This window comes from Triticum dicoccoides, chromosome 4B (genome assembly GCF_002162155.2).
Source record: "Triticum dicoccoides isolate Atlit2015 ecotype Zavitan chromosome 4B, WEW_v2.0, whole genome shotgun sequence".
NCBI lineage: Eukaryota > Viridiplantae > Streptophyta > Magnoliopsida > Poales > Poaceae > Triticum > Triticum dicoccoides.
The window spans coordinates 317,707,366-317,732,221 of NC_041387.1; positions in this window are offsets into that span (position 1 = coordinate 317,707,366).

Genomic DNA, 24,856 nt, shown 5'->3' on the forward strand with positions numbered 1-24,856 from the left:
GCCATGGCCAGATCCGGGCCGGCGCCGCCCGGATCCGCCGCCCCGACCCGCTGGCGACCCTCCCCCATTGTCCTCTGGCGCCGCCCTGTCCTCCGGCGACCCAGCTCCGGCCGTCCTCGATCCCCGTGCGAACTTGAGGTTGACCCTGTTTTTTTCCCCAAGTCCCTCAGATTGTTACATTCTGGTGCCTTGTTTGCGATGCCATATCTCCATGACCATAGCTCCGTTTCATGCGCATGATATGTCAAAGTGTTCATCATGAGATGCTCTTCATTTCATTCCATTACGCCATGTTTGTTTGAGTCCATGTTGATGCCCTAATCATAGTTGCAAGAGTGCTATATGATGTTAATCTGTTGTCTATTAACAGAACTTGATGATTTGTCTTTTTCGTTGCATTTTGTGTGTGCATCTTATGAGCTTGAGCCCTACATGTGTTTTGAACTATGCCATGCCTTCTTTATAGTGGTGCAATCCATGTATTTTTGTGAGTCTTGAAGTGAGTGCTTCGAGCTCGTGAAGTAGGGTACATGATGTTGTTGTTTTGCTAGTCTGAATCTGTTATATCATGATGCTATGTAAACCTGCTGCTACAAGTCATTCTATGCATAATCTGGAGATGTTCACTAAGGATGATTTGTTATACATGTCATGCTCTATCCATTCATGCCCCTAGTTTCATTTATAGCCTGCTGTAACTTGTTGTAATCTTGCTCTCAAATTGCTAAATAATGTTGTTGTCAACCTGTTAACATTAAGTTCAGTTTTGCCATGAGCTTTGCTAGTGATCCATGCACCCTATGAACTTGCTCTTACCATGCTTAGCTCCATAAACATGCCTTCTTACTGTCGGTCACCTTGTCATGCCATTTATTGCTCTGTGGTGAGTGATACAAGCTCCCCAACATGCCTACTTATTGTTGTTCCTGCCATGTATGAATCTGTCACATCATTGGCCATGTTTACACGGGTGCCATCATATTTTCTGTGCCCTTTTGGCTCATGGTCAGTAAAGGACTTCTGTTCTATGCATTTACTAGTATCATGCCATGCCTTTTTTGCCATGATAAGTTTTTGTAACATGTTGTTTGTTAGCTCTAAACATTGCAACCTGATGTTATTTTCTGATAAGTCTGTAACTGTTATTATTTGCAAACTTGCCATGTCATTTTGAGCATGTTCTAGTGATTTCTGGAGATAGCTCAGTGTTCATGTTTTGTCATGCTTTACCTTTACATCATGTACATGCCTTTTGTTTTCCTGTTTAGGTGCTGTAGCATATAGTTTTGATGCTTGCTAGATGCCTAGTTGCTGTTTTGGACAGCTTGTCCTTTAAACTTGTATAGAGTGTATGTGTTGAACCGTTGCTCCGTTTTGAGTGTGCTCTATATGAAACTTGCTTGATTTTGCATGTAGTTTCATATTATCATGTTGCATCCTTGATTTGAGGTGTTTGCTTGATGTTTGTATGCATTTTGCATCAATGCCATGTTTAACTTGTTTTGCTCATATCTTCTAGGCTGTAGCTCCGAACTAAATGAACTTTATATGTAACTTGACTAGAATCTCGTGTAGATCATCTTGGTGCATCTTAACTTGCTGTTTAACAACTTGACCATAAGGTTTATTCAGATCTGGACCAATTTCGAAATTTGCATATGAGGACTTACCGGAATTGTCATATGTTGTTTCCGACCTCATTTAAACTTGCTTTGATGTGTTGCTCTTGTATGCATCATCTCTTGCCATGAGTAGCTTCATGTAGCCTTGTCATGCATCATACTCGGTTGAGCATCATGCCTTGTTCATGTGTGGTGTGTTTACTATGTTGTGTGCTTCTTCTCGATAGTTCCCGTTTCGTTGCGATCGTGAGGATTCGTTCGTCTACGCTTGGTTCGTCTTCGTGGATTCATCTTCTTCATGGACTCGTTCTTCTTCCTAGCGCGATTTCAGGCAAGATGGCAGCTACCCTGGATCTCACTACTATCATTGCTATGCTAGTTGCTTATTCTATCGCTATGTTGCGCTTCCTATCACTTGTCCTCAAGCCTTCCCAATTTGCCATGTCAGCCTCTAACCTTTTTCCCCTTCCTAGCAAACCGTTGCTTGGCTATCTTACCGCTTTGCTTAGCCCCTCTTATAGTGTTGCTAGATGCAGGTGAAGTTTGAAGATTGCTCCATGGTGGACAGGATTTTGTTGGGATATCACAATATCTCTTATATTATTAATGCATCTATATACATGGTAAAGGGTGGAAGACTCGGCCTTATGCCTGGTGTTTTGTTCCACTCTTGCCGCCCTAGTTTCTGTCATACCGGTGTTATGTTCCCGGATTTTGCGTTCCTTACGCGGTTGGGTGATTTATGGGACCCCCTTGACAGTTCGCTTTGAATAAAACTCCTCCAGCAAGGCCCAACCTTGGTTTTACCATTTGCCTCACCTAGCCCTTTTTCCCTTGGGTTTCCGCAGCCCGGGGGTCATCTTTATTTAACCCCCCCCCCCCCGGGGTAGTGCTCCTTCGAGTGTTGGTCCGAACTGAGCTGCCTGCGGGGCCACCTCGGGGCAACTTGCGGGTTGGTTTTACTCGTAGCTAGTCTCATCCGGTGTTGCCCTGAGAACGAGATATGTGCAGCTCCTATCGGGATTTGTCGGCACATCGGGCGGCTTTGTTGGTCTTGTTTTACCATTGTCGAAATGTCTTGTAAACCGGGATTCCGAGACTGATCGGGTCTTCCTGGGAGAAGGTATATCCTTCGTTGATCGCGAGAGCTTATCATGGGCTAAGTTGGGACACCCCTGCAGGGTATTATCTTTCGAAAGCCGTGCCCGTGGTTATGTGGCAGATGGGAATTTGTTAATGTCCGGTTGTAGATAACTTGACACCAGATCTGAATTAAAACGCATCAACCGCGTGTCTAGCCATGATGGTCTCTTTTCGGCGGAGTCCGGGAAGTGAACACGGTTTTGGGTTATGTTTGACGTAAGTAGGAGTTCAGGATCACTTCTTGATCATTGCTAGCTTCTTGGCCGTTTTGTTGGCTTCTCTTCTCGCTCTTATTTGCATATGTTAGCCACCATATTTTGTTTAGCCGCTGCTGCAACCTCACCACTTTACCCCTTCCTTTCCCTTTAAGCTTTGCTAGTCTTGATACCCATGGTAATGGGATTGCTGAGTCCTCGTGGCTCACAGATTACTACAACAACAGTTGCAGGTACAGGTTTTGCGATGATCATGACGCGAGAGCGATGTTTGCTTGTTTTGGAGTTCTTCTTCTGCTTCTTCTTCGATCAGGGGATAGCTTCCAGGTCGGTAGCCTGGGCTAGCAGCGCGGATGTCGTTTAAGCTTCTGTTTGTGTTTCATCCATAGTCGGATGTTGCTCTTATGTATGATGTATTGTTGTATTCGTGTGGCATTGTATGCCTTATGTATGTATCCCCATCTATTATGTAATGTTGATGTAATGATATCCACCTTGCAAAAGCGTCTTCAAGATGCGCTTCTATCCTTGGTGGGACCTTCGAGTTCCTTTAGGATAGGGTCGCATCTTGGGCGTGACATGTGGTTGCTGACATTGGAGGCCGTGGGTTCAAGGGTGGCTCGCTCTGCCGGTGTGGGCGAGCTGCCTCGGCAAGGGGCTTGCTGAGGCTGCTGGGCTGCCCCGGCAAGGGCCTTGCCGGGGAAACCTGCTTCGCCCGTATGCACTTTGTGGCCTTGGTCCTTGATGTTGCCTTGTTTGTCTCGAGCCTTTGGCTTCCTTTCGGTTTCCCTCCTTTGCCCTGCCATGTGCGGCCATGGCGCGTGGTTCCGACTGCCTGTGCACAAGTAAAGGGGTCAAAAGGAGAGCCCCTACTTTTGTACACCGACAGGAGCCCCGGGCCTGGGCCATACATAAGCGCGACACGTTGTTGGGCCAGGCCCAGAAAGGTGCGCGGGTAGGCGGGGCGGATTTTACCGTAGTAACTGTTCCGTCTATTGCGCTTCCCCACAAGCCGCGGTGAACGCGCGACATGGGGGTCACGCGCGCGTGCGTGATGGAAGCATGCTGGCGCCATCTTGTGGTGGACAGTAAAGAGGCGGCTTGCGTGTCTCTTTGAGACCGCAGGGCCGCTGCTCATTTACAGCCCTCACTTGGGAACCGTCGCTCCACGCGTCCCACTGCGCCCATCCATTGCGCCACGTTCGCTGCATGTATGATGCAGAGCGAATGACAAGTGCGCGGGATGCGGGAAGTCACGCGCACGTGGGTCGATTCCCACGCGTCTTCAATGGAGCGGGGAGGGCGGTCGACGGCCCCGCTTGCTGTCACTTCAACAGGCCATATTGGCCGAGAGGGGGCGGCCGAGCCTCGCCCCCGCCCCTTTATAAAGAGGGGAGTGGGAGGAACGACGCTTCTCAATCCTTCATCATCTGCCTCTCCCCATTCCCGCTTCCTTCTTTCTTCTGTTATGGTGAGGGGGCATGGTGACGCTTCATCAGTGGCAGCGAGGGTCTCGGCTAGACAACGCATCGCTCCTCCCCAAGAGCTCGTAGTGGCGGACCCGGCTGTTAAAGGGAGGGGGAGGGGGCAAGGTCGAGGCTGTCGTGGCGCTCGAGGGAGAGGAGGATGGGGCGGCAGATCGGCCTGGCCTCCGCCAGTAGCCCCTCCTCCGGTGGAGGGCCACGTCGGGGACAACCCTTGCGAATTATTCATCAGGCTGCGCCAGCTGCCGCGCCGTCGTCTTCGCCTCCCGACTCCATTTGCGAGGGAGATGGAGCTGGATCTGCCGCAGGAGTTGCGGCTGCATATGAGGGGTTGTCGGAACGGCTGCACATGGGCCGATGTCAAGTTCCCCGCTCCTCACATCATGTATCTTCGCCGAGGGTGGAAAACTTTCACCCGCATCCACAGCTTGACGGAGGGGCTCACTCTCCATTTCAAACTAATGGAGAGTGGCCTCCTCTCCGTCAAGATCTTTTGGCACTTCGGGAATCGTGTAAGGTGCTGCGTGGAGAGCTCTTCCGACGATGAAGATTCCTCCTCGAGCAAGAGTGGCGAGGAAGACAATGGCAACGACGACGAGGGTAGCGGGCGGCAGGATGATGGGTCCGACTAGGCGTCGGGTGCCGCTCCGGGTGGCACCGGCGACCCCATCATCCGTGTTGCCAGCTCCTTGAACTTCTCAGGGTCATCTCCTTGGGCGGCTGGCGTCGGGAGGCTGCAGAAGAGGAAGAGGGCGGGCGTCAAGGCCGTCAAGTCGGAGTACGTGGGCACCGACGCCTTCGTCACGTATTGACGTCATGTCACCTCATCTTCGAGCTCTTCCTCCGGCGCCGCCATCACCATCCAGCATTTGGATGGCCACGAGATGTTCTCTTGGTGCTTTCTGCCACTTGTAGCTTGCCTAGGCGCCCCTTTTGCCCTTCTGCTTTCCTGTTTCATTTCCTGAGGAGAGGGACAAGAAAGGGATTACGCGCACCTTATCTCTTTTTAATCTTGTAAGCCTTCGGGCCTTTGTTAACTTTAGAACTTGTAATCCCCTTGCTCATGTTTTTCATTTCGTATGAACTGTACCTGTACGGGATGTTTTTTAATGAAAAAGGGATGTTTGTCAGGGTTTTCGTTCGCCGGTGGAACCCACGACAAGGAGAGAATCCTCGTTATTTTTTAAGATAAACATTTTCTTGCCCGGCAACAGGCCTTGCCGTCCCCCCCACTTCGCTCGACCTTTTTCACGCCCTTGGCGGAGGCAGGGATGAGGTGGGCTTAGGCTCCTCGTTTCATTTCCTTGCTGCCGCGGCTACGACCAGATTCGGCCCCAGGAGATAGTCCTAAGGTACGGAAAGAGGGGAGCACGGTAGCCTAGGGATAAAACGAGGTTTCACATATCCCAGTCCATAACGAAATGCATGATAGAGGATAGAAGACTTATCTGGATCTGCAGCCCCCCGGCAACCTTGGCTTGCCGCGGATGGATCCTTGTTCTTGCATTAGCTTTGGCTTGCCGGGGCCCAGACGCCGGTCCGTCCCCTTTCTTCCAAAATAGCTCGGCAAGAATACTTATGTTCCCTGCGAACCAAAGAAGACAGAGAAGAACAGAGAGATGTGCACTCGGCCTCCAAGCTAGGGGTTAGCCGCCTCCAAGCACTATCAACCCTAACCAAGGAAGAGACTCGACCTAGCATGCATGCTATGACTTAGGGCGCCAGCGCTTCGTTTATTTATGCTCAGGGTCTGCGCCTGGCTTTGTACAAAGGGTTACATGCCTTGCTAGCAAGGCTTCTACTAAAGGGTGGCTTGCTGGGAGGCCCGACAGCCGCGCCTTATGGGTAAAACTTGCAGAGATGCTCGATGTTCTAGGAGTTGCTCACTAGAATGGCATCTTCGGTCTCCAGCGGGACTGCGCCGGGCCTGGTGACTCGTGTCACCCGATAAGGTCCTTCCCACTTCGGCGTCAACTGGTTGGAATTCTTGGCCGACTGAACGTGCCGAATAACAAGGTCGCCTTCCTTAAAGCTCCGGGCATGAACCTTGCGGCTATGGTAGCGGCGCAAGGCTTGCTGGTAGCGTGCTACTCTCACAGCCGCCTGGAGACGATCTTTTGAAACGAGCATTGCATCATCTTGTCGCAATCGCTCTTGCTCAAGCTCATAATAAGCGAGCACTCGAGGTGACCCGTATATGAGTTCCGTGGGGAGAACTGCTTCTGCCCGTAGACCAGGGCAAAGGGTGTCTGGGCGGTGGCTCGATTTGGCGTCGTTCTGATCGACCAAAGAACCGCCGGCAACTCATCAATCCAGCGTATTCCACTCTTGCACAGCCTGTTAAAAGTCTTCATTCTGAAGCCTCGGAGAACTTCAGCATTTGCTCTCTCCGCTTGGCCATTGCTCCGTGGATGTTCCACGGAAGCAAAACAGGCCCTGCTGCCGAGATCCTCAATGTATTGCATGAAGGCATGGCTTGTGAACTATGTGCCGTTGTCGGTGATAATCCTGTTGGGTACCCCCAAACGGCACACTAGTCCCTTGAAGAACTTGATGGTTGACTGCACCGTCACCTTCCTCATTGCTTCCACCTCTGGCCACTTTGTGAACTTGTCGATGGAATGTACAAGTACTCAAAGCCCCCGACAGCACGGGGGAAGGGGCCCAATATGTCGAGCCCCCAGACCGAGAAGGGCCAGGAGAGAGGGATAGTTTGAAGGGCTTGAGCTGGTTGATGAAGCTTCTTCGAATGGAACTGGCACGCTTCACACTTGGTTACTAGTGTCGTCGCATCCTGTAGGGCGGTGGGCCAGAAGAAACCTTGGCGGCAAGGGCCCTCGACCCTATGTGGGAGCCACATATGCCTCCATGTATCTCTGCCAGCAGTTTTAGTCCTTCCTCCTGGGGGATGCACTTCAATTTCACCCCATTCGGTCTTTTTCTGTACAATACGTTATCAATGAATTGGTACAGAGCAGACCGGGGGGCTAATCTTTCTGCCTCTTCCCGCCCCTCAGGAAGCTCTCCTTTTTGAAGGAATCGGACAGTGTGTTGCGCCCATGCCGGAGCCTGTGGCTCGTAGACAAGGACCAAAGGCATCTCTTCTGCCACGAGAGTGGCTGTCTCTACGGCCATGACCTGAGGCCCTGCCGGAGTCGGTTGCCCCGCCGCAAGACCGGCATCCACGGCAACATCTTCGCCAGCGGCTTCGGGGAGCTCGATGGGGAAGTACTTGCCGGAGCCTAGCTTCCTTCGCTTGTTCTGCCTGGTTGACGGTTCGACGGATGGTTGGGTTAACTGAAGCACAAAAGTACCTGGTTCCACAGGTAGCTTGAGGGCAGCGCGCTTTGACACGTAGTCGGTGATGTCATTCTCCGTCCGAGGGACATGCTCCGCTTGTATACCATCAAAGCGCTCTTCCAGTTTCCTCACTTCATCCACGTAAGCTTCCATCAACGGGCTTTGATAGTCTTTCTTGATCTGCCTGACGATGAGCTGTGAGTCGCCCCTGACGATGAGCTTTTTGACTCCGAGGTCCACTGCGATCCTGAGACCGGCAAGAAAGCCCTTGTACTCGGCGGTGTTGTTAGTTGACATCTCCCGGGGGAAGTGCATCTGGATGACATACTTGAGGTGCTCTCCGGTGGGTGCGACAAGCAGCACACCAGCAACGGCGCCTTGCAGCGAAAAGCCCCCATCAAAGTACATGATCCAGTTGCGGCTCGTCTCCTTGCCGGGGAGAGTGGTCTCCTGCACCTCTTCGTCGGGCGTCGAGGTCCATTCTGCAACAAACTCTGCCAAGACACTACTCTAAATTGTCGAGGTACTTTTGAACTTTAGACCGAAACTTGACAACTCCAGGGCCCATTCCACGATCCTCCCCGTTACATCTGGGTTATGCAGTATCTGCTGCAATGGGAGGCAGGTGACCATCGTGATCTCGTGCGCTTGGAAGTAATGGCGCAGCTTCCTCGAGGCCATAAGGAGGCCAAAGAGCAGCTTTCGCACACCTGAGTACCTCGACCTAGCCCTCTGCAAGAGGGAGCTGACGAAGTAAACAGGGTGCTGTATCATTTTCTTCTTTTGTGCCACTTCACCCGGTTGCGTGGACCCTGTTGCACCGGCGTCATCCCCCGCCGGGGACTCAGTCTTGCCAGGACCAAGCCCTGCCAGGGAAGGTTCCGGCCTGCCATCCGTTGACTCTGCCGCTGCCGCCGCCTCTTTGTTGACCTCTCTCTGTGCCACTAGTGCGGTGCTAACCACCTGATTCGTTGCCGCTAGATACAGCAGCAACGGTTCTTGTGGTTTGGGCGCAAGCAGCACCAGGGTAGAAGAGAGGTACTTCTTCAAATCTTGCAGCGCTGCCTTGGCCTCCGGGGTCCACTTCACTGGCCCTGTTTTCTTCGAGATCTTGAAAAAAGGAAGGGCATGCTCCGCGGACTTGGAGATGAATCGTCTCATGGTGGTAATGCAGCCAGTGAGCCGACGCACGTCCTTGATCCGCTTGGGTGCCTCAATCTGCTCGATGGCCTTGAGCTTATCTGGGTTTGCCTCGATCCCATGCTGCGACACAAAGAACCCGAGAAGTTTGCCGGACGGGACGCCGAAGACACACTTCTCAGGGTTCAACTTGAGGTTGATCTTGCGCAGGTTTGCAAATGTTTCCTCCAGATCTTGCACAAGTGTTGTTTTGTCCTTGGTTTTGACCACTATGTTATCCATATAAGCTTCCATATTTCTATGTAGCTGGGGCTCAAAAACAATTTGGACCGCTCTTGCAAAGGTTTAGCCAGCACTCTTCAACCCAAAAGGCATCCGTAAAAAGCAATACGTACCACATGGGGTGATGAATGCTGTCTTCTCCTCGTCCTCTTTCGTCATGAAGATCTGGTGGTATCCCGAGTAGGCGTCGAGGAATGATAACAGGTCACACCCAGCCGTGGAGTCAACAATCTGGTCAATGCGTGGTAATAGGAAGGGATCCTTTGGACAAGCCTTATTGACGCCTGTTTAATCAATACATAGTCTCCACTTCCCGTTTGCCTTGCGCACCACTACCGGATTGGCCAACCACGTCGGATGGAGTACTCCTCTTACCAAGCCTGCCTCCTCTAGTTTTCTGATCTCCTCCGTGATGAACTCCTGCCTTTCCAGAGCTTGCTTCCTGACCTTCTGCTTGATGGGCCGCAGATGGTGCCCAATCACTTCCCTGGGAACGCCGGGGATGTCGGAGGATTGCCATGCAAACACATCGACATTTGCCCGCAGGAAAGTAATGAGCTCGCTTTCCTATTTGTTGTCGAGGGTGGAGCTTATTATAAAAGCTCCCCCATGCCGTCCTCCCTGACAGGCACCTTCTTGGTCTCTGGTGGTTCAACTCTGGATTTCTTTCTCTTGTCGGCGGAGCTCTCTGGCACATCCTCAACGGGAGCGCAACACCCTGAAGGGGTGCGCTTGCCGGAGTAGGTGCGAGGGGTCTCGCCGGTCTTCTTCCCTCCCGGGGCTCCGTCGGCAGGAGCAGGTGCCTTGGTGGTAGCTGCTGCAACTGCTTCCCGGTAGAGTTGGTCAGTGCAAATCAACGCATCTTTCTTGTCGGAGGGGACGGTGATGATGTTCATTGGCCCGGGCATCTTCAGCATGTTGTATGCATAATGTGAAGCCGCCATGAACTTGGCTAGTGCCGGGATCCCATTGTAGGGCAAGGGGATCTCGGCTACATCGAAGATAATCCTCTCCTTCCTGTGGTTCAGCTCACCTCCGAATGTCACGGGTAGCGTGATCTTTCGTTTCGGCTGGCTCCTCCCTGGGTTGAGTCCTTGAAATGTGCCCATCTCCTCGAGGTCTCCATCAGGGATTTGCGGCCTCTTGATCACAACGGGCGAGATCAAGTTCAGACCGGCCCCGCCATCAACCAGCATCTTTGTTACCTTGAGGTTGCGGATTGTTGGTGAGACCAACAACGGCAAGCACCCGACCGCAGTAGTGCGGTCAGGGTGGTCCTCGGCGTCGAAGATGATGGGCGTGCTGGACCACCTCAGCGGCTTCCGTGCGTCGACCCACGGCTCCATCACTATGATCTCACGCGCCCACTGCTTGAGCTGGCGACGGGATGTATGCAGCGAGGCGCCACCGTCGACGCACATGGATTCTGTGGCTTTCTGAAACTCGTGGTCGCCGGACTCATCGTCCTCGTCATGATCATCGTCTTCCTGCCTTTTGTCGCGGCCCCGGGCGGGCCTCTCCTGCTGACTGTCCTTGCCGCGGCGGCGCACTTGGCCGCGACGTTTCTTGCCGGATCCTTTGGCACCCTCCTGGCCTTTCTCCTTGTCCCGCCGTTCGTACTCGGCTTTCTGCTTCTCAGCGAGCAGCTCTACTTGCCGGCAGTTCTGGAGATCGTGGCCTTTGGTGCGGTGGATATTGCAATGCTGCTTGTCAGAGTCCCCTGGCTTATCAGCAGCCGCCAAGTCCCGGCAAGCAGCACACCTGGCAACCTCCTTGCCGGGGTCACTTACCTTGGGTTTCTTGGTGACGCCGGTATCGTCGGATCCCTCGACGGCAAGCACGGTTTTCCTCCTGCCCTTCCTGTTACGGCGCCGGCCCTTCTTCGCCGGGGTGGTGGTATCATCCATGGAGTCGGTTTCCGCGTCGGCGTCTTCGCTGGGGTACTTCCTTGCTTCTTCAGCACGAGCGCACCGATCGGCCATAACATAAAGTTTGGCCACATCCCTGACCTTGTTCATTGCCAGCTCATCACGCATCTTATGATTGCGCACATTCTAATGGAATGCACTGATCATGGCGGCAGGATGAACGTCGGGGATGTTGTATTGCACTCGGCTGAACCTTTGGATGTACTTGCGCAAGTTTTCTCCTTCCTTCTAGGGGATGATATGGAGATCACTTTCCTGGCCATGAGCTTGGTGGCCTCCGGTAAAGGCGCCAACAAACTCATGACACAGATCTGCCCAAGAAGAAATGGAGTCTATCGGCAAGTGCATCAAGCATGACATAACATTGGGCTTAAGTGCCAACGGAAAGTAATTGGCAAGCACCTTGTCGTCGCGGGCCCCAGTAGCTTGCATCACGATGGTGTAGATGTTGTGGAACTCCGACGGGTGAGTCTTGTCGTTGTACTTTTCGCCTACGTCGGGCTTGACCGTGCGGTGGGATGGCCACTGGAACTACCGTAGCTCACGGGTGAAGGCCGGACAACCCACCTCGTAAGGTAGGCCACCATAGCCTCCCGGTGCTTGGTGGTCTATAGTGGGCCCTGCCCGCCTGTCCGACTGGTGGCGCGCGTCACGTTGGCACCCAATGGTGGTTCGAGCGTCTTCATGAACTCGCTCACGTCGCGGTGGGTTCGCGGGTCGGATGACGCTATGGAGATATCATCACGAGCATCGTCACGATGGACTGACGCCCGCGGTGGTCGGGATGGAGGAGGGGAATGCACCATGGCCGCGTCGCCTCCGATCCGGCCTCCGCCGGCACGCGGTGGCCGGGCGGAGCGACGGCCTACGGGTCCCGCCGGCCGCAACTCATCATTGTTGGCGATGTCGATGAGGCTCCGGACGGTGGCCCTCCATTCGTTGAGCTTCTCCGCGGCGGGAGGAAAATCGAGGAGTAGCTGCACGCGTGCTAGGGCTTCTGCTGGCGTGGGTGGCGGCGATGGCTATGTGGACCGCGATGCGCCTCGACTTCTAACCGTGTTAGAAGGAGCTGCGTCATGGCTCCGCAGCCATTCGCCATCTCCGTCAGCACCTCGGCGTGCATGCTGGCCTTCCTCATCATGTGAAGGGCACATGGGACTTTTCCCAGGACGGCGCCCAGGGTCACCAACAGGGCGGCGCTTCTCGTCACACACAACCTGAGAAGAGCACGCCGTGGGTGCCAGTGTTGGCGTCTTGGAGGCTGCCGTGCCGCCGTCTGGCGGGACGACGGCACCCCTGGAGGGCCCCGCGCCGCATGCGCGGGGGCCCGACTTCGTATCTGGAGCCCGCGACTGGTGGCTCATCGCCTGGCATGCGAACGACGCCGCTCGCCAGGCCTGGACTGCCAGGGTGATGTGGATGTTTGTGTGCCGCGCCACGGGTTCTTTCCGTGACTGGCCCGCTACTGGTCTGCACTGGTACTGGCAATCCGGTCCCGGACGAACCGGTCGTCGTGGTCATCTTCTTCTTAGGAGCCATGGCGATGGAGAACAGCTAGGCCAACTGCTAGACCAGATTCTCACAATTGCGCTCCCCTACCTGGCGTGCCAAGGATGTCGGTGGGAAACTACACCTATGGGATCACAAGAATCCCCACTACGGTTGCGGGGCGTGGGGTTGTGAGAAGAGCAGGATTAGTAATTGACACGAGGATTGTTTACCCAGGTTCGGGCCGCGAGGATGCGTAAAACCCTAGTCCTGCTTGGTGGATGTATTGAGTGTTCTTGAGCTCTCGAACTAGCTACAGATGCGGTGTGGCTCGAAAGAGCCAAATCCTTTTCATGTACGCCTTGGGCCTCCTTTATAGGCGAAAGGGGCTGCTACAGTGGCATGCAGGAGGTGGAAAGAGCCTATAGTCTTGCGAGCTTATCGCTCGTATTACAGGACAAGATGCATTCAATGCGTGTCTTAGGTCTCCCTTCACTTTATTGGGGATGGGAGGGAGGCCCATCCCGTCCGTCGCAGCTCCTCCTCGCTTCGACACGCCCCCTGGCCAGCGTTGCATCCGGTGCCATGTAGGCAGGCAAGCAGCTAAGGTGGCGCAATGGTGGAGCCTCCACGAATATATGCATGCCGCCACGCAGGTGCGTGCTGAGTTGGCCTGGAAGCTGCATGTTGCCATGCAGGTGCCTGCCCAGCTGGTTGGGCTGGTAGCTGCATGTGAACGGCGGCGGGGATATGGCTGGTGCGGGCCTGGCAGTGGCCCTGCTGTCGCCTCTGGCAAGGGTCTTGTCGGGTGGCCTGGCAAGGGTCTTGCCGGCGTCGTGGCGCGCTGGTGTCCCCAGCAAGGATCTTGCCTGGGGTCTTGTGGGTTTCTTCGGTAAGGATCTTGGTGAGGATTGTTGCCTCTCAACCCCCATCTGATCTTGAGCATTCTATGTCTTCACAAAGATCTGCATGCCACCATGGAGGTGCCTCCCGAGCCCTGGTCCAACGTGGTTGCTGACATTGGAGGCCATGGGTTCAAGGGTGGCTCGCTCTGCCGGTGTGGGCGAGCTGCCCCGGCAAGGGGCTTGCCGGGGCTGCAGAGGCTGCCCCGGCAAGGGCCCTGCCGGGGTAACCTGCTCTGCCCGTCTGTACTTTGTGGCCTTGGTCCTTGATGTTGCCTTGTTTGTCTCGATCCTTGGGCTTCCTTTCAGTATCCCTCCTCTGCCCTGCCATGTGCGGCCATGGCGCGTGGTTCCGACTGCCCGTGCACAAGTAAACGGGTCAAAAGGAGAGCCCCTACTTTTGTACACTGACAGCTGAACCTCTGCATGTACTTCCATAGAGTCTCTCCTTGTTTTTGCGGGAGAAGTTGCAAGTCGTTGGGCCGCCCAAATTCCTTATGGCAACCCGTGAAATGAACCCTGGCACAGCTCAGCCTATGTTGAAATGGAGTTCTCCGGCAGGTGCATAAGCCAAGACCACACATTTGGCATGAGTGCCAAAGGGAAGTAATTGGCGAACACCTTCTCATCTCTTCCCCCGGCAGCTTGAATAAGGATTGTGTAGATGCTCAAGAACTCTGCCGGGTTTAACCTTCCACCGCACTTCTCTGGTATCTCTGGCTTGAACGTGCACGTAGATGGCCAACGGACTTGCCACGGCTCTCAGGTGAAGGCGGGGCACCCAACCTCAAAAGGAAGGTACCCACCTCCGCCGAGCACAAGCTCGTCGACGTTGGTGCCATTGCCCCCATCAGACTGGCGGAGGGTGTCATGGTGTTGCTTGACGGTGACACACGCGCCTTCCCTCTCCTTGTCCTCCAGGGCACACTGTTGGCCTTGACACGCTCGAGGGTCGGACCAGGCCATCGAGACGTCATCGGGTTCTTGGTTGTGTGGCCCCGGCGCTGGCTACTGCGAAGGGGACTGCACCATAGGGGTGGCCCCTTCCGTACGGATAGCAGCGCGGGCTGTTGTCGTCGCCCGGGGAGGCCATGGTGGGCTAGCTCACTGTGATCATCCCGCCTCAATGAAACCAATCAGGCTTTGGATGGTGGCTCGCCACTCATCGATCTGATCATCTGCCGGCGGAAATCTCAATAGTAGCTGGGCCCGCACCATGGCCTCCGAGGTGGTGCTTGGCATTGGTGATAATGATGTACATCGCAATGTTGCCCGGCTCCTAATGGTCCCAGCAGCGACTGCGTCATGCTCTCATCATTGCAAGCCAGCAGCTGGGATGGGTGGTGACGAGGTAGAGGTGCTTAAAGACCAGCAGCTCCATTGGGCACAACGGATGGGGAGCTCGCTCCGGGGGTGGTGGATGCCCTGCGGTTGCGCCCGCAGTGGGAGCGGCCGTGGAGTTGCAATTTGCCCTAGAACGGGCATTGTCGCCGCGGCTATGCCCTTCGGCTGGGTGGAGGGGAGCAGACGGAATAATCTCACCACCCGTACCTCATGGAGCATCACCACTGGCGTGTCGTTGACGTTGTCCTTCCCCGGTGCCTCCTGCTCCTGCTTCGGCCGTAGGGGAGGTGGTGATGACGCTGCCTGCACCGACCATGTTCCCCGCATGTCCACACCCCCGTGCGTCCTCGTAGCCCCCGCAGTGTCGGTGGCCACGTGTCACGGTCCCTTGAGATGGACGGGTGAGCCGCGACACCAGGCTTCTTCTTGGGCGCCATGATCGATGGAGCCATCGATGAAGAAAATGACGATGAAGATGACGTGCTATGTACGCTTCTTGGGTTTGTGCAAGCATTGTCCCCTACCTGGCGTGCCAAAGATGTTGTGGGAAACCACGGCCAAAGATGGGGCCATGAGCTCCTTTTGGTTCGGCAGGGGGAATGAGAACATTGCACAAAGAGCGGACAATGTCGCACAACACGATAGAGATCAAACGGGTAGTTTAACCCAGGTTCAGGCCGCCGCGAAGCGTAAAACCCTACTCCTGCTTTGGTGGATTGATGGTGGACTGTGATGGAAAACGCAGTGCTCTTGCCTGGCAGGGGTGCCTCGGGGTGAGAGAAGCTACGCGTGTATGAGAGTATAGGGTTCCAAATCCTTTTTATGGTTGGCATGGGCCTCCTTCTATAGATCAAGAGGTCACCACAGTGGCAATCAGTCATTATGCACTGAATACATATCAAACATGCTATCATACCTAAGTCTACAGGCAGGGTAGAGTGCATTAAATGTGCTACTTATTGTCACATGACTGCGTGCCTGGCAAGCCTTGCCAGCTGTTTTGTCAGCTTCGCGCCTGCTTTCTTTACACATCTCTGGACGGGTGTCTGTCGGATTTCGGGTTCCGACAGACCCTTGAGGTTCGAACACTGGGGTGCACCCGGAGATCACACCTCCAGCCTACCCATTTCTCACCGCCTCGCCGGGATCTAAACTACACAAAGAACAACACAAGGGACACGAGATTTATACTGGCTCAGGCCACCATTGTGGTGTAATACCCTACTCCAGTTTGTGGTCTGGTGGATTGCCTATGGGGCTGATGTGGAACAGTACAAGGGAAGAACAGCCTCGCGAGGGTCTGTTCTTGGCTGGTGCGATGAACTGCTAGGGGGAGTTCAGTTGCCTCTCTCTCTCTCTCTTAGATGCGGATCTCCTCTCTACCCTGTGGGTGGCTAGTCCTATTTATAGGCGAAGGCCCCGGGCCTCTTCCCAAATATTGAGCGGGAAGGGCGCCAACAATTGGCCATTTTGAAGGGGAACATCTAGTACACTTATCCTGACTAAAGTTGGTCCTCGCCTGCCAAAGACCCTGACGATGACACTGGCTTGGGCTCCACGATGACCTCCACTCTGCCGTCCTGCTGGTCTTGGTCTTGTTGCACTGAAATGGTTGCCTTTGCTTGATACCCTTGCCTGCGCTTGCCCCCTTTGCACCAAAGGGGAAACAAGGACTCTGTGCAGGCCGGCACCCGCCTGGCGCCCGCCTGGCCTTGGTCGTCATGGCTTGCGTCACGGGCACCTCATGAGGTACCCCACCTTGATCTCTCCGCCTCCTCGCGAGCCAGCCTGACGAGGCCGTGCCCGAGGAAGCCTCCTGTCGTCCGCCCTGCGAGGCTTGGCCCCTCGCGAGGGTCTTAAGCACGTGTTGATGAAGATGGGACGTACTGGGCCACTCCTCGAGCCACGCCACAGGCTGCAGGCAGGCAAGTCTGGGTACCCCCGTTCCCAGAACACCGACAGTAGCCCCCAGGCCCAAGGCGCGCTTGGACTTGGCTTAGCAGAGAAGCGAATAGGCAAGTGCGAAGCGCCGCGGGCCCCAATAGCCTGCGGCCTTGGGCGCCGCGTGGTGGTTGATTGGACGTGGGCGTCCTGGCTCCCCCACGACACCTCGGCACCCGCACGAATTGATAAGGGAGCGGTACCCGTCTAGGCTTACCTTCTTTGCCTTCTCCTTCACTGCCCAGATCCCCTTTCTTGCTCATGTCCTTCTTGCTTCCGAAATCCCCAGATCTACTCCAACCCTGCATCCTAGCCAGGCATGGCGCCTCGCCAGACCCCAGCCGGAGCATGGTACTCGCCCGGCTTGGATCCTCTGAATGTGTCAGAGAAGAACCGTGCTCGGACGCGCCAGATGCTGGCGGCGCAAGGCAACGACGGGGCGGACGCACTCAAGGTTGGCTCTGCCCTTCCTGAGGGCAGAGGAGGCACCTTCTACCCGCTCTTCGTGAGCGCCATTGCCGCCGGTCTGGTGCCCCCTTTTTCCGAGTTCTTCCTTTTTGTTCTCCTCCATTACAATCTGCAAGCTCTGCACCTCCATCCCAACTCTGTTCTTCTCCTGGCGATTTTCGCCTACTACTGCGAGGCTCATGTCGGGGTGAGGCCTTCGGTGGCCTTGCTGCGCCATTACTTCTACCTCTGGGTCTCCCGCGGCTCCATCACCGCGTGCATGAGCTTTGTCGCGCACGGCAGTTCTAACGCCATCTCGAAGCCCGGGAAGAGGATTGAGGGCTTCAGGAGCAAGTGGGTCATGGTGGATGCTGGGCGCACCCACTCCCGGCTGATTCTACCCATGGGGCAGCCCAAGTCCGTTGATGCTTGGTCCCGCGCGGAGCTCGTTGATCCCCGTGAGGCCCGTGCTGGAGAAGATGGATGCGGACCTGTGGCCGGACAACATGGCGACGGCGAAACTGACTGGGGCATCGCTCCCGAGGGAGTTCCTGGAGCATCGGGTGGCTCCGCTCTGGGAACACTCGCTTCTGCTGTGGAAGCTTGGGGGGCCGATGCCGCCATTCGCTCGAACCCCGAAGTCCTGGCCGACGAGGATCTGGCCGCGGTCCTCCAATCCTTGGTTGGGGGAAACATGGTGAGGTTGGAGGATGCTCCGGCGCCCTTGTTCCTTCAGGATGACTGGGAGCAGGTGGTGAACTCCATGTCCACTTTCAATGAGGGCGGGCTTGTGCCCGCGGAGGTTCCTGAGGACCCGGCGGCCCTGGCGACGATGGACGTGTCTTCCGGCAACTCCAGCGGAGAGGAGGAAGAAGAGGAGCAGGAAGAGGAGCCCGATTCCGAGGTGACCGACGGGGAGTCGAGAACACCCCTCCCCCGGCGCAGGTCCCGCGCCCTTTGTCTCTTGCCGGATGACGACGAGGATGGCGACGAGCGAGGTGGCGAGAGCTCGCCTCTGATCCAGAAGAATGACAGGACGGGGCTGGTTCCCCGCAGGTCTGCTCCGGCTCCGAGGCGATCTGCTGACGCACCTCCTGCTCCTGAGCCTCTTGAGGTTGATCCCAGCATCCGGCTCTCGGGCTTCAAGTTCGACCGGAGGTTACTTGAGCCCGCGAGCGATGACGAGTAAGTGCTCGATTCTCGTTTTGCTTCTTGCTTCATTGTTGAGGCTTGACGTCCATATTCCTTGGCTAGGCCGGTGCCTGCGGTGAAGAAGCTGAAGGGGGCTCCCGAGGCTTCGTCCGGGACAGCTCCCCCACCCGCGGGAGAAGGGGGCGGCAAGACGCGGGCCTCTCCTACCCGGTCATCCTTGCGAGGCCTGGCAGGGCTAGCTGGAGCGAGCTCAGCCCCCATGGCCCAAGCGACTCCCGAGGTGTCCTTGCCTGACGCCACTGCCGCAGTCGTCGGGGCGCAGAAGGTCCTGACCCCTGGTGCTGTGATCACGCTGCCATCTTCTCCTCCTACTCCGCCAACTACCGTCTCTCCGACTCCTTCTACTGTTCTGGATCATGCTGCTGCTGAGCTGGACCGGCTGCGGAAAGATCTTCTGGGCGCCGACCCTCGCTTGGTGGCCGGGCGCCTGGAGCTGGTCTCTGGTTGGGTCCGCTCTGATGCTTCAGTCCGAGCGGCGCTGGCTCAGGCCGTGACAGCTTGTGACGAGGAGAAGCAGGCCACCCTTGAGGCAAAGGCTGCCTGCGATGCCGCCTTGGGTGAGGTTGCGGATATCCAGGGTCGCTACAAGGTGCTGGAGAGCGAGCTGCAAGGCCTACGCGACCAGCTTGCCAAGGAGGCCCATGTCCGCCAGGAGAAGGAGGAAGACATGAAGGCTCGCGAGGCTGCCACCAAGGACCGGGATGCCGAGCTTGACGAACGCCAAGGCCGCTTGGGTACGCTGGAGCAGGCGTTGGAGGCGAAGAAGATCAAGCTAGACGGCAAGGCGCGGGTCCTGGCCGAGGACCGCGTGGCCTTCACAAAGCTGGAGGTGAAGGCTCGCACCCTGCTGAAGTCGCTCTATGACAGCGGCCTGGAAAGCCCACTGGCCAGCGCCGAGGAGGGCCTCGCCAAGCTGCTTCCCTTCCTGGTCCGCGCCCTCGAAGATGTCGCCCTCGGCCTTGGCCCCACGGCTGAGGCTGAGGCGCGTGTCCTTTCTTCTGCGGCGCGGACGCGCGTTTTCACCCACGTCTACCTCCGCGACCCCAGTGTTAACCTCGACAGCCTGCTGGAGCCTGTGAGCGGCGAGCTTGCCGCCGTTGCTGCTGAGGCCGTGAAGAGTCACACGGAGGCTCTGTTGGCAAAGTTCCGGGCCTTCAGCACCAAGCCGAAGCGAGGCGCTGCCGGTCTTGAGGCTCCATGAGGCGAAGTCGCCCAACGCAGCTTCGTCACCAGCGATGGCGCCGCCAAAAAGTGACCCCTTCGCGGCTCCCGTCCTGCTTTTAATTCCTACAACATGCATCCTGCCTCGTGGAGGCATTTAAACTTGTGTTTGGCGTTGTCAAATTACTATATGAACTGTAATATTTGCTTTTGAATTTCTTGAGATTTGCGCTTTTCCTTCCTACTTGCTTGTGTTCTACGTCGGCAGAGCCCGGCCTCGTGCGTACCTCAGCAGCCGTTAGCCCCGACCGGAAACCAGGACTGGACCAAGGAGTGAGGGGCTCCGTGACAAGTTAGGCTCCTGAGTCGCGATGCTCAGGAGTCCCCCTTGACGCACGAACAACAAGTAGGGAGGTGAAATGTATGGGTAAGATTACCGTTCTACATCGGCAGAGTCCGGCCCCGCGCATACCTCAACCGCCATTAGCCTTTCGAAACTAAGGGGTGAGGGGCTACGTCACCAGTTAGGCTCCTGAGTCGCGATGCTCAGGAGTCCCCCTTGATGTTCAAACGGCCTTCGTACCTTGGCTCCGCTCGGGGAGAGGCGTGCGACAAACCAGGCCCGAGGGGCCTGGCTGGAAGGCGTGCGCCTGGGCGTGACCTAGGTGTAGCCCCCGTGCCCAGCCCCCTCGCGTGGCACTCCCGAGGGGAGGCGTTAAGATGAGGCCGGACATTGAGCTCTGGGTTCCCTGAGGTTGATGCGGCCGGGGGCCACCCTCAGTTGTTTATCACCAGCGCGGAGCATAGCGCTTCCGTATGTGTACGGGCATAGCCGCTCCTCGGCAGTGTCGTCAGCCAGCGCGGAGCATGGTGCTTCCACTGGTGCGTGGGAAGGGGCTCCCCTCCGGGAGGAGCCCCTGGGGCGTGTATAGCCCCGCCCTGACACGTGGCTGGCACAGTAGGGCCTGGCGAGGTGTATCTGGGCACCCGTGAGCCAGCGCGGGACTCACAGGGCCCTACCTCAAGGCGGGTTGCACCTGGCTCTGGGCCTTTACTTGTAATGTGTTCCTACAAATCTGGTTAGATGTCGGTGCTCTACGTCCTCGGGTCCCGGCCCTCGAGCGGGCTCAGCCGCCGCTGGTATGCCAGGTCATGATGTCGTGGACAAGGCCAGAGGGTGAGAGCTGGAGAGCCAGTAGGAGCCCATGAGTCGCAATGCTCAAGTACCCCCCTTTAACGTGCAAGCAGCTGACATGAAGAAAGAAGGGTGCCATAGGCAGGCATCAAACAACGATCATGATGGGTCAAATGCACGACCCAAATAAACGCGAGAGGGATACATGCCACCGGGTCTGGCCCGGGTAGCTTGGGGATAATGCAGCCCGAGGGGCGCCCCCGATAAAGTAAGCTGAAAAACATGAACTAAAGGGATACATGCCACAGGGACGGACCCACGCGGCCTGGGAATGATGCAGCCCTGGGGGGCGCTCCCAGCTGAAAATGAAACTCGAAGGATGTCACCTGATGATGCTGAAGATGGAGGGATGCTGAAGTAGCGGACGGCGTGCGCTGCGGGAGATGATCTTCACGAGCCCCCGGTCCCAGGGGCCTCGGGAGGCTCTGGAGGTGCTGGCGGCTCCTCGCGGACCATCTCCATCTCCGCTAGGACTGCAGAATGCCTGACCGCCTGAGCCTCCAAGATGCCCCTCATGAGGCGCTGACGCACATCAACCGCGTTCGGCAGGCCGTAAGGCATGCGAACATAGCTGTGGGGTGGGCCTTCGCAGCGCCCCACGCGTCTTGGTATGTCGATGCAGACGCGCAGCCCACCATCCTCGCCTGAATGGGGAGCTACGGCGGGCAAGCGGCGGCTGCCACTCATGACTCTTGACTCCTGCAGCTCCTGAATGATCTCGCTGACGAACTCCTGAGGGTTTGGCCCTCCTTGCCTTGCTCCTTGCTGAGGGAAACATGCGTTGAAGCGCGCCTCCAAGTGGTGCTCGAGCGGCTCCCTCGTGATCTTAGCAAAGTCGATGGCCCTCCAGAAGAGAGCCCCCGAGCCCTGCTCGAGGAGGGCGCCGGGCGCGCCTTCCTATGCGACAGAAGGAGGTGCCCCTTGAACAGGCGTGGACCCTGAGGGGCCTGCCTCCTGAGGGGTCGGGCCAGGCGATGTCTTCTTCTTCTTAGGAGCAGCCTCGGGAGGCCTCCCGTTCCTGTGATCTAGGTCTTCAATCAATGCGCCTTGGAAAGCACGTTCCAGAGAACACACAGCGTCTCTCTCTTCACAAGGCACAGTGATGACTCCACCGCTTCCTGGCATCTTGAGGACATTGTAGCTGTGATGGGTCACGGCCATGAACTTGGCCAGGGCTGGGTACCCGAGGATGGCATTGTACGGCAGGCGGATGTGAGCGACGTCGAAATCAATGAGCTCGGTGCGGTAGTTGTCGCGCTTCCCGAAGGTAACAGGAAGGCGGACCTGCCCTATCGGAACCGTGGAACCATCAGTGACTCCTGAGAAAGAGTTGGTTGGCTGCAGCTGATTGTATGGCACTTGGAGATTGTTGAACATCTCAACGGATAGGACATTAAGCCCTGCTCTGCCATCGATGAGGGTCCTGGTGACTTGCACATTGCTGATGATTGGGGAACAAAGCATCAGGAGGACTCCTGCTGTGGCCGTGCACTTGAGCTGATCCACTAAGATGAACGTGATAGCGCACGCTGACCACCTGAGGGGGCGTGTGGCCTCAAGCTTGGGGAGGACTGCGTTCACTTCGCGAGCAAACTGCTTGAAGATGCGCTGAGAGGCCGGGGCTTGTGCGCCGCCCAAGACACAAGCAATTGCGCGCGGCTCCTGGAAGCCTCCAGCCCCTTCGTCCTGGTGATGGTCTTCATTCCTCCTTGGCTGTGGTGGCAGAGGAGGGAGGCACGCATTGCCTTGTGGGCGATCCTCGTGAGGCTGATCCCTCCAACCCCCTCGCGAGGTGGGTCCCTCCAACCTCCCTCACGAGGCTGGTCCTGCCAGCGGTCCTCGCGAGGTCGGTCACGCCACCCTTGGCGAGGACCACGGTATTCCCATCGTCCTCCACCTCTTCCTCCTCCTCGGCCATAGCCCCTGTCGCTGCGCTCGGGGCGTCGGCCGGCATGCACGTCTCGTACGGCCCTGAGCTCCTGGCATTCGTTGGTGTTGTGGGTGTGGAGGTCATGGTACACGCAGTACCGGCTGCCCTTGGATGACTCGGGCTGGTCCCTGCCTCACTTGGTGTCGGGGTCTGCTGCAAGCACGGTAGCCCCCTTGCGCTTCACGTCCTTGGCCTTGGGTTTCTTCTCTTCTGGGTCAGCAGCTGGCAGCTCGAGGAGGGAAAGGCGCCCTTCCTCAGCCCTAGCGCACTTGGTCGCCAGATTGAACAGCTCCAGGGAGGTGCACAGGTCTTCATGGATCACAAGCTCCTCCTTCATCTTGACGTCACGCACGCCGTCGGAGAAGGCTGAGATGATGGCCTCCTCAGACACCTTGGGGATCTTAAGGCGAGCGATGTTGAAGCACTGGATGAACTTCTGCAGGGTCTCTCCCGGCGGCTGCTTGATGCGGCGCAAGTCACTCATGGCCGGGGGTCGGCCGCGGGTGCCTTGGAAGTTGGCGATGAATCGGATGCGCATCTTGTCCCAGGAGGATATCGTGCCAGGAGCCAGGTTCAGGAGCCAGGTGTGGGCGCCGTCCTTGAGCGCCATGGGGAACCAATTCGCCATGACCTTCTCGTCCCCGTTGGCGGCTTCGATGCCCAGCTTCTAGAGCTGGAGGAACTCAGCAGGGTCAGTCGTGCCATCGTAGCACGGGGGCAGGTCTGGCTTGAACTTGCCCGGCCAAGCCACGCTGCACAGCTCGGCGGAGAAGGCACGGCAGCCTGTAGTGGCCGCAGGAGCCCTTTGGTGACGGAGAGCTTGATCTTGCGGGTCTCTGTGCGCTGCAGCCAGGTGCAGCGCGAGGTCTTGATGCGCTGGAGCGGGCACGCGTTCGTGTCGGGCCGGTGCGGGGAGCACACGGGCGGCTTCTTGGGGACGAGGGATCTCTTGGCAGCTCTTCTCTTGCTGTGCTGGTGCCGGATGGAGTGGGTTCCGCCCAGGGGCCACGCGCCTTGGGGCCAAGGCGCCTTCTTGAGGGGGAGGCGACTGAGGCGCCCCCGGAGCTTCGTCGCCCGCGTAGGGCGGGGCATGGTGCAGTGAGAGGGATGGTGCAGGGGAGCCCCCAGCGGTGCTGATGAGCTCGGTGATGCGTCCGAGCCACTCGTCGTAGAGGTCGTTGACGGGACGGTAGTGCAGGAGCTCCCGCGTGGGACGAGGAGCCGACCGGAGTCAGCGACGGGGTGACCGTGCGGCCTTCTCGCCGCACTGAAGGATGCAGGGACGACGCCGGCAGCTCGTTCCCCGCTGGGCCGGTGGCGGCATTGACGGCAGGTGACGGGGAATGGTGGGGGCGCCCGCCGATGGGGGCTGTCCGGGCGACGCGAGTGGCGAGAGCGGCCCGACGCTCGGCGCGGGCGCGATGTGCATCTGACATGGATGGGATGGGCGGCGAAACACGAGGCGACGGAAGGCAGATTCCGCCACACCCCTACCTGGCGCGCCAAATATCGGATTTCGGGTTCCGGCAGACCCTTGAGGTTTGAACACTGGGGTGCACGCAGAGATCACACCTCCATCCTACCCATGTCTCACCGCCTCGTCAGGATCTAAACTACACAAAGAACAACACAAGGGACACGAGATTTATACTGGTTCAGGCCACCATGGGGGTGTAATACCCTACTCCAGTTTGTGGTGTGGTGGATTGCCTCTGGGGCTGATGTGGAACAGTATAAGGGAAGAACAACCTCGCGAGGGTCTGTTTTTGGCTGGTGCGATGAACTGCTAGGGGGAGTTCAGTCGCCTCTCTCTCTCTCTCAGATGCAGATCTCCTCTCTACCCTGTGGGTGGCTAGTCCTATTTATAGGCGAAGGCCCCGGGCCTCTTCCCAAATATTGAGCGGGAAGGGCACCAACAATTGGCCATTTTGAAGGAGAACATCTAGTACACTTATCCTGACTAAAGTTGGTCCTCGCCTGCCAAAGACCCTGACAATGACACTGGCTTGGGCTTCACGATGACCTCCGCTCTGCCGTCCTGCTGGTCTTGGTCTTGTTGCACCGAAATGGTTGCCTTTGCTTGATACCCTTGCCTGCACTTGCCCCCTTTGCACCAAAGGGG